Raw genomic sequence first — 17954 nt, 5'->3', positions numbered from 1 at the left:
GCTCTGCAACAATTAAAACATCAGCATGTTATCAGCACTCTTTTCATCCTAATCCAAAACATAGCACCCTAGCAGCTACTAGGAGGAAAATTAACTCTGTCCTAACTGGAACCAGGATAGATGATCGTCTTAATCATCTGTGGTCTGCAAAGGATTTGGAGTGCTATGCCAGAAGTGAATCCTTGATAGAAGTACTCTCTCAGCTGGATATCACCTGTGAAGACACACCCTGTTATCAGTGTTATTGGTGTTTTACAAAATATAGTGGTATTAATAAAATGACAAATGGATTATTTAAAATGACATACTTATCTGCATTGCATTTATTAGCTTGGCATTTTATTTGCAGCTAGTAACAACAATACCTGGTGAAAACTGTTTAATATTGAGAAAACCTAGAAATAATGAAGTTTAAAAACATGTTTTGTCTTAGTAACCTGTTTACAGAATTTACTGAGAAACTTAAGTATTTTGGAGATGAGAGTGGTTAATACATATGATTAGCTTTGCTGTTTGAAAAAAAAAAAAAAGTGATGGCAAATTGCATCTTCAGGAGTGATTTCTCATGGATAATTCCTTTAGAGTTCTTCCAAATGGTTCATGCTTTGAAATATGTGTGAGCTTAAATATACCTAGTAATCTAATTTTCAGTTTAAGGTGTCTTGTACAACAAGATATACATTTTGAGAAGTAGGATTGGACAAAATCGAAATGGTGTGTATATATAATAAACAAGTGAGCCAACAGGAAATGTTATGGTGATAGAGTTGTGAAGACCAGTATGAACTATTGACCCTTTGCAAAGTGAACTTGCATTTATCAGGATGCTAAAGTACAGTCTTAACTTAAAATGATACATTTTCAAATTTTAGAATAAAAATCCACCCAATGCATGGAACTATTCTCTTTGGAAGCTTACTTTTTGATTCACTTCTACTAGTTTGTACCCTCCTCCTCGATGCTCCTGCTGCACAATAGCCAAATGGAGACACTTCTTGAGGAGGCTGAGAAAGCAGTTTCATAGGTTTCCCATGCCACGGAGTGAGATTCTGCTGGGCAGCAAAGAGGTTAAGAAATCTGTATGGGGCCCTTTTCCAGAATGAAATGTATGTAAGGAACGGTGTGGCTGAAAGGGGAAGGGGGAAAAAGAAGTACTATTTGTTCCAAGGGCAACATCCTGGAACTTTAATAGTTTTAGCTACTTAACCTTGTAGCACCTGAAGAGATTCATCTTTAAAGGTTTTGAACTGGTGGAGTTTTAGTGATCTTATTTGGAAAAAAAGGAATTTTCCTGTAAAATTTTGAAATAACCCTAAATTCTAACTGTTGCATTTTAAAGGGTGTCAGTCACTGTTTTTGACCTTTGAAAATGTCTTGTCATGGCAAAGTGTTTATTTTTATTTTTTATTGTTCTTTTTTTTTCTTTTAAACATGATAACATTTTGTTCTTAAATACCTTTATCTCATAGGTTTATTAGAATCAGCATGAGAGGTAACTTGAGAATGAACAGTTTTTATTATGAAAAAAAATCACTGCATACTAAAGAGACAGTTCCTAAATCTGGGGTATAAATTAGGCACATATTTTAGCAGGGAGGGAGATTAGTCACTGGAGAAACAACAAAAGGAAATGAGAATTTTCAGTCTTTTGTTAACAAGGGTAGATGACTCTGGCTTTTCAAAAATGCCTTTCATCCAAAGAAAAGTTATTTGGATCAATAATGAGATAACTGGTGGAGAGTCAATACCCTGAGTCATAGAAAAAGTGATGTTAGACTGAATGCTCCTATCAGTGGCATGAATATGTATAAAAGGCTCAGGAAGTTTTTGCTTATGGCTTGCATATATTTCCCCTTTCATAATCATATTTCATTGTGCTACAGCAGAACTACTTATGTTATACTGAGTAGTAATTCTCTTACTATCAGAAGTACCAGAACTTATATTTACTTTTCAGTCAACATTATTTTTCACAGAAAAAAGTGCTGCTTAAGTATTGGGGATATTTTCTAGTTAAAAAATGAGAAACTTTAGTAAGTAAAGAATATGCGTTTGGATACTTTTTATGAAATAAGCCTTATCGATGTCCTCTTTTTTTATTTGTTTTATGTTAAAGAGAAATCCCATTTTATCTAGTATTCAAATATGAGTGCTTTCAGATTTCTGCCGCCTATTATCAGAGCTGCTACACAGGATTGTATGGATTTGTTACTACATAAACACAAATCAATATTTTAATTTGATCATATCTGGCAGTTAAAGCCTAGCTCTCCAAACTGAGAGACTATCTAGAATTGCAGCTTTCATTTCCTGAGGGACTTTTCCTGCCCATCTAACTCTCAAGAAAGACCTAAAAATTCAAAAGGAGCAGGTGAGGTCTGAGCATTTCTGATATTTTGAGACATTTTTCTGACCCCATTCACAGGGAGTTAGAGATATCTGAGTGCTCTCTCTGACTTAAGCTGTGATTTTTAGGATTTCCAACTTCCTGCTGAAGATAGAAGGATTTAATGCTCTTAGTTCATAGCATAAATAAATCCTTCGCTTATACAGGCCATGAGAGACCCAGCTAAGTCTGAGAGAATTAAGATTTTAAGTCTTCCTGCTACAGAGTTGAGGTCCAAGACCTGACTAGAGACTGAACTTCCAGGGCTGCAGTTAGGTCTCCTTTAGAAGGATAAAACTGAGAACGCTGATTTCCTAATTAGTCTATTAGGTACACCGGTTGGAAACAAGAGAGTAGCTTAATGTGAAGTCACAAAAAGTAGTTTTTGTGAAAATGTCTCAGAATTTATGGGTTTTCCCACGTTTGTATTTAAAAAGAAAATTTAGGCCTCCCAATGCTTTCATTTGTGTATTCTGAAGTATATATGGGTGATTAATGCTCCATTTCTTTTTCCTACCAACCTTACTACTAGTACATTTGAAATATAGCAGGATACGTATGAGAACAAAAGTGCATGTGACACACACACAACATACCTACTTATGTAGGTATACATATCTATGCATACCTAAATACATACCTATATATGTATACACACACACATATATAAATATATACATATATATATATACACACACATATAAAAATTTTACAAATGTAAGCAGAAGCAAAACTGTGGAGCTATATCTATGGATAGGGGAGCTGAAATTTGAGCTACAGATGTTTCATAGGTTTGGTCTGAATTTAATGTAGAGGTAGCCCCTTGCTGTCCTTTTAATTCTCTATGCCACTGCTGAATTTGGTTTGCTTGTTTGCTTATTTTGAATCTCAATTAAAACATTGTAGGTGACTGCATGCATTGTAAACTGATCAGAGGCACTTAAATAATTAAAAGTTATTTAAAAGTATAACTCTCTTTCTACATCATTTACTACTATATAGTCACTTCAGCATTTATGACATATCGAAGACACAGATATTCATACCCTTTTAAATCCCAAACCCAAACATTAACATTAGGTCCCATCATGAATACAAAACACAAAGGTCAAAACAGAAACTCAGTATAACAGTTCTCTAATCCTGCATCCATCTGTGTCTACTAACAAATGTAGAAGCATGCGCACAAAACCCAGAAGTGGATTATTCTGTCACCTCATATTAAAAGCCTGATATTCATTCCCAAAGGTAACTTCTTTAAGCCCTGACACATGCAGATTTCTGCCTCTTCTACAATACTATTAATAAATTATATTCACAATTGTGGATACCTTCTATTTGCCAGGCAGAAATTTGATATCTTTCTGAATATTCTTGCATACTTGTATACTGAGTTTAGGCAGATTTTAGGCATGTAAAGTAGAGACAAATATAGACTAGTACTCCCAAGTTCAACTTGGGAGCATTAAAATCTATTTGATTTCTTTATATACTTAAACAGAAAAAGGCATGTTTGCACAGTTAGAGCACTCATCTAGTTAGAGTGTTACACCAAGAAGTGGTGTTCTTAATTTCTAGATCCTGTCAGATGAAAACAAATTAAAACTTCTCTCTTGTACCTTCTCACATTACATCACATGAGTTAACTCTAACTTCACGTTCTCAATAGGTCTTAGTCACCAGTTTCACTGCTGAGGTTGAAAATATTCAAAAAAACAAAAACAAAAACAAAACAAAACAAACAAATTTATGTGAACATAAAGATCTACAAAAAAAGAAAACTGATTCAGGCATCAGAGAAGATAGGATTGTCTTCAGAAGAAGGACTCTTAAATTCTGAACTAAAACATACACTTGCTCAATGTGTTTTGTGTTAAGGAATACATGGGTTGAGTACAGAAAAAACAGGTAGGTAGCCTCATCCTGTGAAGACAGCCAAAGTCAAAACTCCTTATCTATACATTTGATAGATGTGTCTGAATAACAGCTGTAATGAGAATTGAAGCCATTGCACAACTTAAATCATAAGCCCGAGTGCATGCTCCAAACATGGCCTGCACAGTTCTGTACCAGAGATTAAAAACAGAGGTATGTTACATGAGAATCACACATTGTTTGGGTTGGCAATCCCTTGTGAATAATATTGACTTGCACATGTTCTTAGAAAATATCTGCTCGCTCATATAGATGCATGCTTAACTGCACCAAACTTAATATCCATCATAGAAGAATGAGGCAGTTTTGGAAATGACGCAATCCACTGTGGTGGTATGTAGTGATGAGGCAAGCAGATTGATTGCTTGTAAAGAAAAGATGTACATCAGAAAGATGCTGAGAAATATGTGCTTTTCAGGTGCAGGCCAGTCTTGGTTTATATTTTTGACATTCTAAAGGTCCTGCTGAAGACTTACTTTTTTCTGCTATTCTACTCACTATACTACACTTGCTGTTTTCAAGAGCTGTTGTACTGAAGATAGTTCAAAATAGAAATTTTTAACCATTAACTTTTTCCTCTGGATGACTTGCAAGGATCATGAATTGCACTGAATAAGTATGAAACTTTTAAGGGATCTCTAAACAATCCACGGAGTAATGGAAATACAGACAAAGTATCACCAGACTTCATTTGTTTCTGTCCCACAGAGACATTCACCTTAAAGCACTGCCTCAGGCTTTTGGATTCGTCTACCTCCTTGAAATTATTTATACTGCTTTTTACTTCACACAAAATAAACCTATCTTTTAGCACCCTAGAGCACTTCTAGGTTCTAAATTCAGTAAATTCAGAGAAACAACATTTTAATAGAAAAAATAACTGTACAATCCCATCTTTCAACCATATTGAGAGAGAACAAAAGAAAAATAAATCTGTAAGTGATCAGTTATGTTTTTACACATCTATTTACAAGCAAAAAGAAAGTTCTGGGTAGAACAAAGGAACTGACCTACTCTACAAAGCTCTGCTCACAGGAACAAATATCTCAGCACAGATTTATCTATGCCAGGGTTTTGCAGGTGTAATAATCATTGGTGTTGTGGTTTCTACAAATCTCTACATAAGTAGAGATGTTTTTTACTGATTTGCTTTATGCAGTTTGGAGAAGTAAAATGATATGCAAGCAGAAATAAGTTCCTCAGCACATGGAGTAAATCACAGAGGGGATCTGTCACTACACATAGAGTTACAGAGGTCTGCAGTGTCATGCACAGGTTATATTCTCCTGTAAATGGCAATCCAACTACTTTTTCCACCTTACATGAAGCTGAACCACATTTCAAATGTGCAGCATGTATTTGATACTTCCTAGTTGGTGCTTTCGAGATGAAATCACAGTTGACATTTCTGTTTTCTTAAAGTTTAATTATAATAAATAATATTCTTATAAGCTATTTTTGAGGTATTACATTGCTATCACTGAACACAGCTTCCAGAATTTAAACAATAAATATGTATTAATGGAGTCACAGAGGTGTAAAGGACTACTTAGGCCAAACAACAAATAGGTATATAACTAGTAGACAGTAGTGACAATTAGTAGATAATTTTGATCATTTATTTTATTTCAAATAGCTGCATATTAAAACTACTTAGTTTCCACATATCAAACTCTCAAGAAAGTTAAAATATATTAAATATGTTTGCAAAATTCTGGTCTAAAAAATAAGGCAAAATGTATATATTCCTGTAGTATCTCACAAACAACACACAAACCAAGAACATATGTTTGTATGTCTGATAAATCATAATATTCAATAAGGTAGGGTTGAGGTACAAAAAACTAAGTGCATCCTGTTAAAGACATTTCCTGGAGTTACAGGGGACAAGACAAATTACCTGTGCTCATTATAATAAAAATTGTGACCTTGTAGTTGCAAAAAATCTAAGAAATATGAGAATCAAGAAAGTGATCCTTGTAATTTATGCAGAAATAGCTTCCTTAATCTGCAAACTGAAATAGTAGCTCTGAGAAAAGTCAATGAATTTTAATGTAAAATTAATATCAATATTGCCTGTGATTCACATGACAGAACCAGACTCACACATGGGATTTTGCTTACCTGGGACAGATGAAACCCAGCCAATCCATTCTATACCAGCAAGCAGCTTCTTGCACAAAACAGACTCCTACCACTCCTGAGAGTATAAACAGTAATCAGGGATACTTCTCTTAACTTCTATTCAGAATGACTGCACTGAATTGCCTTGCCCCGATTCATAAATGTGTTTACATGAATGCAAATTAAGGCATCCTGAAGTAAAGGAAGAGACTTCTCAAACTGATCGTGAGAGAGACTGAACAAGGTTGCAGGAGGAACAATAATTGTTCTTTGTTTTAGGCATGTTTCTCACAGATAGGAAACAGGCAATTCTTTAAATAAGCTAGAAAAATCCTTTGTGCACGATTTTGTTTTATTTTCTTTTTCCATCTTTAATTTCTAAGACAAACACATTTATCAAATTCCAGATGTCTTTGACAAACCATTTGAAAACACAGAATGGTTAGGAAAATGAAGACAAAAGCACTGGAACATGATTTACTGCCAGGAAATGCTGGGCAGAAAGATTTGTTAAGACTTTGTAGAATGCTCTGGGTTGTCCAGTAAGTTCCCACATGATACAGATTTCATTTTGGAAACTTCTGGATATATAACAGTCTGAACACTGAATGTAATGCAGGCAGGCACAAAGAGTTCAGTGTTCTCAGCAGCCATCATACCTGCTACTCATAAGCCACTCAGTTGCTCTGCATTTAGAGTTAGGATAGTTCAGTTGGAAGGGACCTATCAAGATCAAGTCCAACTGCCTGACAATTCAGGACTAATCAAAAGTTATAGCATATTATTAAGGGTATTATCCAAATGCCTCTTGAACACTGGCAGGGATAGGGCAACAACTCTGGGAAGCCTGTTCCAGTGTTTCACCACCTTCATAGTACAGAATGTTTTCCTGATGTCCAGTCTGAACCTCCCCTGGTTCAGATTTATGCTGCTCCTGTGTCCTGTCACCAGTTCCCAGGGAGCATAGGCTGGCACCTCCATCTTCACTTCCCCTGCTCAGGAAGTTGTAGGGAGCAGTGAGGTCACTTCTCCGCCTCCTTTTCTCCAAAATAGACAACCAAAGTGTCCTCATCCTCTCCTCACAGGACATGCCTCCAGCCCTTTATACAGCCTTGTTGCCCTCCTCTGGACACTTTCAAGAACCTTAACATCCTTTTTTTATTATTGAGCCCAGAACTACATGCAGTATTCAAGGTGAGGCTGCACCGAGGATAAATATAATGGGAGAATCACCCCTTTTAACTGGCTGGCTATGCTGCATTTAATGCACCCCAAAATGCATTTTGCCTTCTTGGCTGCCAGGGTCCACTGCTGACTCACATTGAGCTTACTGTTGACTAGCACCCCCAGACCCCTCCCTGTGCAGAGTGGCTCTCCAGCCACTCATCTCCCAGTCTGTACTTGTTTCCAGCATTACTCTGTTTCATGTGCAGAACCCAGCATTTACCCTTATTGAATTTCATGCCACTGATGTTTGCCCAGGGCTCCCATCTAACTAGATCCTTTTGCAAGGCCTCCCATCTCTCCAGAAATTCAAAAGCATTTCCCCATTAAGTAGAATCAGCAAACTTGCTGAGGATGCATTCAACTTCTGCTTCCAGATCATAGATAAAAATGTTGAACGTGACTGATCCTAGAATTGAACCCTGGGGAACACCACTAGTGACTGGCTGCCAGCCAGATATAACCCCATTCACTATGACTCTTTGAGCTCTGCCATTCATCCAGTTCATCACTCAGTGTAGCATGTACCTGTTCATCTCACAGTTGGACAAATCATCCAGAAGGACACTATGAGGGACAGTATCAAAGGCTTTACTAAAATCCAGAAAGATACTTCCCTTCACCCACTAAATTGATGACCTTATCATAGAAGGATATCAGATTACTAAGACAGAACTTTCACATCATGAACATGTTGGCTACGTCTGATAATAGCTTTGTTCTTTAAACACCTTTCAATAGCACCCATGATAATCTCCATAACTGCTACAGGTACTGAGGAGAGACTAACAGGTCTGTAGTTTCTTGGGTCTTCTTGTGCTATAATAAACAGCAAAGGCATATCCAGGAAGCTGTATGTGAAAGAGAATACCCAAATACCAGCATTTTTCCAAAGACGTTACATATTGTTTAACCAAAACCTGAAAATTCCGGCTAACAAAACTATCAAGGGCATCTTTTTTTTTGTTTGTTTGTTTTCCTCCCTAATTTTCCCAACCAACTGTCTAACTTTAACAACAATTATTTAGCTTCTGGACTCCTTCAAGAAGAAATATGTTTATATACATTTTCTATACACTTGCAACATTCACTGCTGACTCGAAAGTCATTAGAAACTTTTTTTTTCCAGAAAACTTCATCACATACCAACCTCATTTTCCTATTTCCAAAGCTCAAATATAACATAAAAAACCATTTCAATATAAATTACATCAGTCAAATTTTCTCCTCTTCTCACAAGACAATTTTTATTGCAAATTGTAGATTGTCTTTTAAAGTACATAATGACCTATTATGTACTGCATCTTTGTCAAATAATGCTGTGCAAGTGAAAGACTGAATTTAAACAGTAATTTTCTACTACAGAAATTCATCTGCAATTCAGTAGAACAATGCCATTCATTTCACTAGGAAGCTGAAAGAGAGGAGCAAGGGTCACACAACAGAGCAAAGGAGCATATATGTAATTTTCTAACAAACCAAATACATCAAGTGTGATGTTAATTTTATTCTGAAGCTTTCATCTGATTTTGAAATATGTCCATTAATGAGAACTTTTATTGTTTACTTGCAATTATGTTCAGAATAAATTGCCTAGAAATACATCCTCCTATCTTTATATACAGCGAGAATTTTAGAACAGGACAGTTACATGTAAAAGCCACATAGCTTTCAAAACTTATCTACTAGTATACTGGCTGATACTTTTTCCAATAAATTAAATTAATAATTACCAAGTTTCATGCTTTCAACTCAGTCTAAGAGTGTCTGACCTGCTTTTTAGTTTAGTGGTGCTTCTCAAAATGCCATAATAAGCAGCACTTTCTCAATATCGATGTTCTCAACATTTGAAATAATCCAGATAATGTACAGATATGCTCTGTAAAAATTCAAAAAATTCATTCAGAAGTGTTGATTGTATGTAGACAAGCGTTTGTTGTACTGGTACGCATTCTGCACAGACTGCTGGCTAATAGACAGTACCTGGGAGTTGGATGAGGAAGGATGCTAACCCTGAGATTCACATCAGGTTCATGTCCCTGGTACTGTAGATGGTGGTGAAAATCAGGCCTTTCCCATTATATGCTGGGGCGTAGAAGGGAGATGAACTGGAAGCGATGGAACAATGTGTGAGGATGGAAAGACTGTAAGTTAGGTCACTCAGAAGCTTCTGCAATGTGAGCATACCCAATAAGGAACAGCCCCAGAGCATCTACATAAATGATGAAATCTTCTCAGTTCTGTCCTGATAGCTGTCATAGATACTTGGCTTCCTTCTATTTAAACAATGTAATTTTACATATAGCTAATGTTCTTGGGATCACAACTATTTTGCCCCAATTGCTTTAGGTCTATTTCATGTATACAGTTTAAGTCAAAGGGAAAATTAACAACAAAACCAAACCAAAAAAAAAAAAACAAAATTACATTTAAAACTGCATAATGGAAAATATAAAATTATTGCTTCACAGGAAGATGAATATTGTTTGAACTTTATTTAGGTTCAATTGGAAAATACTAATATATATTGCTTAAATTATACATTTTAAATTAATTAATGTGGGATTAATCTAGTAGTTTTCTCTACACAAGGCCATTGTGTTACAGTTCAGTTGATCTTGCTCCTGAGGGAAATCTTTGTTTTCCCTGACAGATGTCTCCCACACAATCCCCTCCCACTCCACCTTCCCCCTGTAAACATCTGCACAGAGCTGCTACATTATTCTGGAAAACTTGTTTTTCTTCATGCAGCCTCTAGGCTCATTATTCAAAAAAAACTTGTAAATCTTATTAAAGATGATATTTGACTTATTGAGAAAATACAAGGGAACAATGGATCTCTGGATAACTTGTATGTACACCTACAAAAGTTTTGGAATCTGTCTGAATAATCAAATAACTGTGCTCTGAAAAAAAAAAAAAAAACAACAAAAACCACAACTAATAAGTAAAAATACAAACAAGTAAAACAGATAAGTAAAAAAAAAAAAAAAAAGATAAGCCCAGTGTCAGCATCTCAGTTTGCTCACAAGTGAAATACATGCATTTGTTTTACAAATGTGTTAGCAGTAAAAACATCTGCATACATTAGTACCAGCTCCTCTCACCCCTTCTCACTCCTCAGCACAGCCCAGGGAAATCAGCCAAGCAGGTGTAAGCAGCTCTGGGAGCTAAGGCAAAAGAGAGGAACAGAAATATGAGTTTAGCTATTGAGGACCTATGGCTCAATAATTCACGACAAACAGGAAGATGGAATGAATATTCCCTCCCCCTTTAATCTCCAACCCCATGTCCTTGCCAACCTTAGCAAGGGAACTTGCTCAGCTCAGATGGACTCCCTCTCTTTCTGGATGTCATGTCCTCAGGCCACAGAGTATATTTTACACAGTGATTTCCTTTTGTATCCTTGCTGTCACTCACAGTGTGAGTCTCAAATACTAAAGTGAGATACAACATCAAAAGCTAGGCTAAAATGGATCAATTCTGAATATGTAGAGACATTAGCACCACGCTGTATCCAAACAAATGCTCAGATTCCCAAGTTATTAGTGCTCTTACCTCCAAAACTACACTTAATGTCAGTTTGCTGTTTGAAAATCCATTCCTCTGTTTTGTTAATTCACATATCTTAATTATTTCCATCCTAGTATTATATAAACTCATTTGCATGCTATCCTGTGCTAATAGCGTCAGTCTCAGTTTCCCTTATATTTTCCAAACTTTTTTTTATTACTCTCCAAAGTCTTCTATAATGATTTCTAATTTATATAGCAAAATTTTATTGTCAGTTATTGATAAAAATCTGACAATATGATGCTGCAATATTAGCTCAACCAAGCTTCTAGTAGAAATAAAATAAATAAAATAAAAAATAATAAAAAACAACACTTTTTTGATCTTTTAAGGAAGAAGAAATTGTAGAATGAAATTAGAATGACTTAATTTGACCCTACCAAAAAGGCATTTAAAAAAAAAAAAAAAAAGATGAGCTACTACTGAGATTGTAAAATGTGAAAAAATGGCTCTCTAAGCTTCTGATAAGCCTTTTTTTATTATTATTCATTACATGAGTAAATGATTAAGCAATGAGTTGTTTTAAGCAAATGAATTGTTTAAAGAACCAAATCCAACATCAGAGTAATAAATTGTCCAACTGACAATAATTCTTCTTTACCATCTCCTGTAAAATTTTCAAAATATCCCTAAGCTACACACAGACCCATAGCCCCTTGGAAGTATTCAAAGGTCAATTCAGCTACATACTGTACCATGCACATTGCTGCACTATTCAAAGGGTAACACTCATTAATCCAAAAGTGAAGTACTTGTAGTAAGGCATGGCCATAGGGCCTACATGCTGAACAGAGTTTACATGCATTCAGTCAGATACAGATATATTTGCCTACTCTAAAAAATAGAAATAAAATAAAAAATTAAAAAATAAAATAAAAAATAAAATAAAAAATAAAATAAAAATAAAATAAAAATAAAATAAAAATAAAATAAAAATAAAATAAAAATAAAATAAAAAATAAAATAAAAAATAAAATAAAAAATAAAATAAAAAATAAAATAAAAAATAAAATAAAAAATAAAATAAAAAATAAAATAAAAAATAAAATAAAAAATAAAATAAAATTCCACCACTGATTCCAAAGTGAATTGGACAGGGATTCATAATTTCATATTATGCTTTATGTCACATACTGAAGTGTACTAAACAGTTTGTTTTAATGAGGATAATTATATTTCATTGTAAACCTAAATCTTTATCAAGTATACCATTCTGAGAAGCAAGGTTCATAAAAAGCAAGTAGGAAAATTTGTGCTACATACATAAAAATAAAGATGTGTAACACACTTCACTGTATGAGAAAGACTGAAAATGAGGTCAGTGAGGTGAGGGTTTACTTGTTCATTTTAAATGAGTTAGAGACTATGAAACATTTTTTTTCTTTCTTTTGATATATTAAATTAATAATAATTAAACTAAAATTTATGAAGAAGTTCTTTAGCCAAAGACTTTCTTACTACATGACACTTCAAACACTGACTACAGTAACAGTCACAACAAGGTAGTTTACTGTATTCAAAGTAACCTTGTCAAACATGAAGACTCATACTATGCCCAAATGACACAGTTGGTAAGGTAGATACTTTAATAAAAATGATTTCTTACCTTAGTCCTGAAAGGTAGCAACATCTTTCAAAAAGAAGCCAAATAATTAATAAACATAAAATAAATAAAATCATAATAAAATGTGAAATTCCTGTAAGTTTAACAAGAATACCAAGTTTTAGTTAAAATCCCACTTCTACTGGATAACCTGTACCCATACAAAATAAATAAGGGTTGCTCATCTCTAGCTGCTTAATAATTTATGTTTTCCTCATTTTATTTTGAAGATTAAAGCTCAGGGTGCATTTCAGGGAATAAAACATGCATTGCAATGATACCCAAGCTAGTTCGGGTCTCAGAAGCAGCAAGCCTTTTATCATCACACTCCCCACAGCCCAATTAGCAGCCCTGTTGTAGCAATTACATAGCATTTCAGTTAGGCTAGTTAACCTTGCTGCTGCGCATTAACGTGTATTACATTAATGCAACTACACAGAAACTGAACGAGTTAGGCTATCCAGACACTGTAGTGCTCAGAGGTGCACTCTGACACATTGGCACCTTCTCATTCAATGAGCATAAAACAGATTTAATTTGATGTGAGAAAAACATTCACTGGGATGAGCTGAGATAGTCGTCATTTTGTTACACAAAGAATACATTCAGCAATGACTGAGGGACTTAAACCCCCATGAATCCAACAAGATAGTATACTTTTGAGGCTAGAGAAAGTTAAACCAAATTTCAATAATCCTCAGACAGAGGGAGGAAACAAACTAGAATCTCTTGCTCTCTGTTACTCTAACCACCGAATAATCAAATCAGATTGATATTACCATCCTTTCTTCCTGGTCTCTTCAGCCCAAATCTCTGTGATTCAAGTCTGAGAAACCCAGCCAGATACTCAGATCTGAAAAATGAGTGGCAATTAAAGCCACTGTTCATTTAGAAGTTTCTGCACAGTTCTGTGGGTGTTGTGTGGCAATAAAAATGCTTAAGAATTGCAGTATCCAGAAAGTACTCAAATGTTTATCACTTTCCTTTCTTTTCAGGAGAACAATCCTGACCAAAAAAAAGAATCTTTCTGCTAATGTGAGTAACTTTTGTTAGTGACTTGAACAGCAATGTTCTCCCTGGGTCCCCTAAGCTTTCCTTAAGTCTCAGACCAAAATCATCTTTGTCCAATATCTATTTTGTCAGAACTTGGATTAGTTAATGCTAGACACTCCTTTTCCTTGTCCTTTCTCAAAATAAAAGTGTTCCCAGCAGGTTAAGTCAAGAAAACCTGGTCATTTTCATGTATGCATTGAGGCAAAAAAAAATGCTATCAGCTTTACAAAATCATGTAACTTTTCATAATGGAGCCTTTTTTTGGGGGGGGGGGGCGGGGGGGGCGGGGGGGAGGGAGTAAATTGATCATTTACAAATTAAGGTGACAAAATTCAAAAATAGCAAGGCAAACGAGAAATTACTGGTCTTCATGATTTCAGTAGAGCTCTACTTAAATTAAATACATGTTGAGGCATTTGTTATTATTACTGATATGACTGGCAAGATCCGGAATGGTAACAGTTTGTTATTTACAGAACTGAAACAACCACCCTATGGGGCAGGTCTATTAAAATACCATTTTTTTCAATACTTCACATCTCCTTGATGTCATAAAACAAACTATGTGCAGCAAATACAAAAATAGTAGGATTTATTTTAGACTAATGTACTATTGCTAGCATTTACTTAAAACCAGCTTTCATTTATTTCTGGCATTTGCTGTAGCTCAAGTTTGCATGGAAAGCAAATACTCGAGGCCATGCCAAACTGGACACTGCTGATCATTGCCAGGATAAGCACTACAGATGCATCTTTTAGTTCCAGAAAAGTCTGATGTACTTTTGCCTTTATTTGATGCTCTGCATAAGTAAAGGCCTGTTTGGATTGCTTTCCATTCAAGATACACAAAAATTATAACTAACACTGGTAAAACTGCTTCCAAAACCAGTTGGAATTCACTCTCACTTACTGATATCTTGAGTGGGAATGTTTGTTGCTGTTTGCTATTGTGCTACAACTTGGTATGCATAATGCCTTCGTGCGTTAATGATAACAGGATCATTTATTGGACTTACCTGTATCATTTATCTATGAGTTTATTGATGTAAAAATATCTCATGAGTAAAATATACAGAATCAGGCAACATTACAAAGATCTATAATACCTACAAAATTCTACATGGCAGAAAGACAAGCTCATTCCATATCGAGCTTATCAGAAAAAAAACAAAACAAAAAAAATACACATAGTAACATTCTACTAAAAATAGATTGTGTCTACAAATGAATAAACACCTTACCTCTAAAAAGATTAATAACACACTTTATTCAAATTAAATTACTTATAATCTGAACCTAACCATAATTTAAATATTTTTGCTTAAAATACTAGCGCTACAACAGTTCCATAAACAGAGGTGATTAATTTAAAACTCAAGATCATTCTGATACAATACATATTATTTAACTATTACCATGAACCCCTGTTCAGTGATTTGGAATTTATGGTTGCATGCAAACTATAGTTTCCAAAGATTTACCATTTAAAAGGTGATCTTCAAAGAAACTTTTTTAAATCTTCAAGAATTTTCTCCTAGCATATACCCAAGGCAAACAATTTGTTTCTAAACTGATTTTTGCCCACATTTATCATTTGCAAGATATATATTCAGTCTCCTTGCCATGACTGTAATAAAGCAGGAAACCAATAAAAATACAGCTGAAATTTTACATAGGTGCACGGAGGCGCTCAGGAAGATGAAGATGAATGTCCCAAATAGCAATGGCATGTTTAGATTTAACTCAAGGACAATAAATGTGATTTACACTGTTTTCATTGAGCTTGCATCAGTCCTGTGATAATTTATATCAACTGCAATAACATTTATCACTTTGGAAGTTTACCTTCTCTATTTTGTGGAAAAATAAGTCAGTTTATTGGTGCCTTTTAGTGAAACAGTATGTTTACCTCTTCTATGTTTGTTTTTTGTTTCTGTTTTTTGTTTCTTTTTTTTTTTTCAACCAGTAGATAAAATGCTGTATAGTAGTTTTAGAGGAACACTTTTATAGGTTGCTTTCTGTCAAAATCCTACAAGATCGTATTAGCTTAAATATTCAAAAGCATCATACTGTGAATTGAATTCTTTGGCCATCATGAATAACAATAGCTCAAAATTCTAACTTCTATAAAGTCTCTGTACTAGAGACTAATTTTGCATTTATGACAATCTGTCTATTTCTCTCATTTTACTACAAATGTAGTGGTGAAAACAGGATTTAAAATAAATAAATAAATAAAGCAATTTCATATGAAAAAGTAGGATTTATATACACATCTTATAAGAGAAATATTAACATCCTTTGAAGGATTCCTTAGTCTAAAAATGGCAGTGTTAAGGTCTTGAATAAGTCTGGTTGTACAGATTTAGTTTTGGAAGGTCGAGACACTCTATGCCACCAGGCAGAAAAGGTGCTGAGTTTGACCTTCTCTGTACAGATTCCTATTTTAGAAAAAACAGAAACATAAAGTTATTTGCTTAATTAACCAATGAAGTCAGTCTTGTAAACAGGAATCGTAATAAGTTTACACAATTGATCTGCAGTACAAGAATTATTTGCTGGAGAAATCAATGAATTTTTATTAGTGAATAAATCTAAGCTTATCGTATCTCAGACATTTTTTAGATGGTGAAAGGAACATGTATTTATTGAACAAATTATTCATCTCTCCCTAGCTGCAGACCATAACATCAGTCCTTGTCTATGATGCTTAGCAGTGTAACATTAAGAAGAGCTGCTGAAATATTTCAATAAGAGATCAGTGCAGTTCTTTGTCCACAGAAATAAATAAATAGATAAATAAATAAATAAACTAACTTGTTATTGTACAATCTCTAGGCAGATTTCTTCTTTTTTCTTTTTCTTTTTTTTTTTTTTTAAGGAGAAAAATAACTGGTTTTTTTTCATACTGCTTTATTTCCAGGTAAAAAAAAAAAAAAAGTTTCGTTTTCCCTTTAAAGGGTTATCTTGAAGGCAGATGGTAAAAACTGTCTTATATTTGATACAACTGAAAAGAAAACAACTTTTTTCATTACTGTGACATCCAGAGTTTGAAAACTCCATGTACACATGTATATGTGATAATCAATACAGAAACAAGTGTATACAGTCAAGTTGTTCAAAGGTTAAATTGCCTCTCCCATTGTGACCCCACAACTCAAACAATACTTTTTCTTTTTTTTAAAAAAAATAATTACTCTCAAGTCTCTTCACAATTCTACTTAAAATGTTGGCATTGCTATGAAGTTAGGCTATTACTATCAGTTAGACTAATAACAGAGTGTAGTATTAGAATTACCTGTGCTAAAGTTTTCCATCACAGAGGAAGTAAATGAACACCACATGTCCTTTCTGAGTGTATTGAAAAATACCCATGGCAGTGTTGACACCATGGAAATCAGGAATGTAGCAGCAGGCTTTTATCTAGTGTTTATTTCCTGAAAAAAATAATAAAAGTAGGGATTCCAAATACTGTCCCTAAGCAGGTAGCATTTATTAGCGAGTTAGTAACCTGGAAGTATATTTTCCTCTCACTTTAGAATGGAACTGGACATGATTTTAGGAGAGGAAGAGGATTATTTATCCTTCACCCGTCATCTAGCAGCTAACCAGCCTCTAAACTGAAATTTCCAGTCTTTTAATCTCAGTCTGTTTTAATACCACACCAATACTGGAAACAAGTTAAATATGTAAAATGAAAATAAATTCCCTTTTGCAGCTCGGGAGGGAAGCACATAAATGCATACCAAAAAAGAGGCAACAGAAAAAGGACAGAGCAGGAAAGTGTAGGTGTTATTTCCCTGACATCAGAAGTTGCAGAATGAATGCCTCTGGAAGCAGACAAAACACTTGTCTGTGTGTTTTCAACAAGGAGTTGTTGTTCTAAGGAACTGAAAATATTTTCAAAGATGATGGATTTGGGGCAAACTAATCTTCCTTTCTCCCAAATAAGAATTTTATCCCATGACTATTTGGTTTGACCTCAAAAGTATAAAAGTCAAACTGTTCTGTGCTGTACTAAAATGCTCATTGTCATTTCAGTGACAGAAATGGCTT

At 34.5% G+C, this 17954-nt stretch overlaps 1 long non-coding RNA gene across 3 annotated transcripts in view; it reads right to left on the bottom strand.

Moving 5' to 3' along the window:
* The window catches only part of LOC308194494, a 28274-nt gene extending 14136 nt beyond the window's left edge, over window positions 1-14138 (bottom strand). Inside the window, exons 1-2 of one of the 3 annotated variants that reach the window (XR_013950603.1) lie at window positions 12849-14138; window positions 9653-10839 (exon numbers count right to left, since the gene is read on the bottom strand). This is a non-coding gene — a long non-coding RNA (uncharacterized lncRNA). Of the gene's footprint in view, window positions 1-67; window positions 215-919; window positions 1050-6445; window positions 6847-9652; window positions 10840-12848 lie in introns of those variants that run through there. The other 2 variants (XR_013950604.1, XR_013950605.1) reach the window with 2 other exon arrangements.
* Window positions 14139-17954: the final 3816 nt, after the last annotated feature.

Source organism: Anser brachyrhynchus (assembly GCF_964034855.1).
Source record: "Anser brachyrhynchus genome assembly, chromosome: 4".
Lineage (NCBI taxonomy): Eukaryota > Metazoa > Chordata > Aves > Anseriformes > Anatidae > Anser > Anser brachyrhynchus.
Note: the sequence above shows the minus strand (reverse complement) of the source record. Positions and strands in the feature narration are given on the sequence as shown.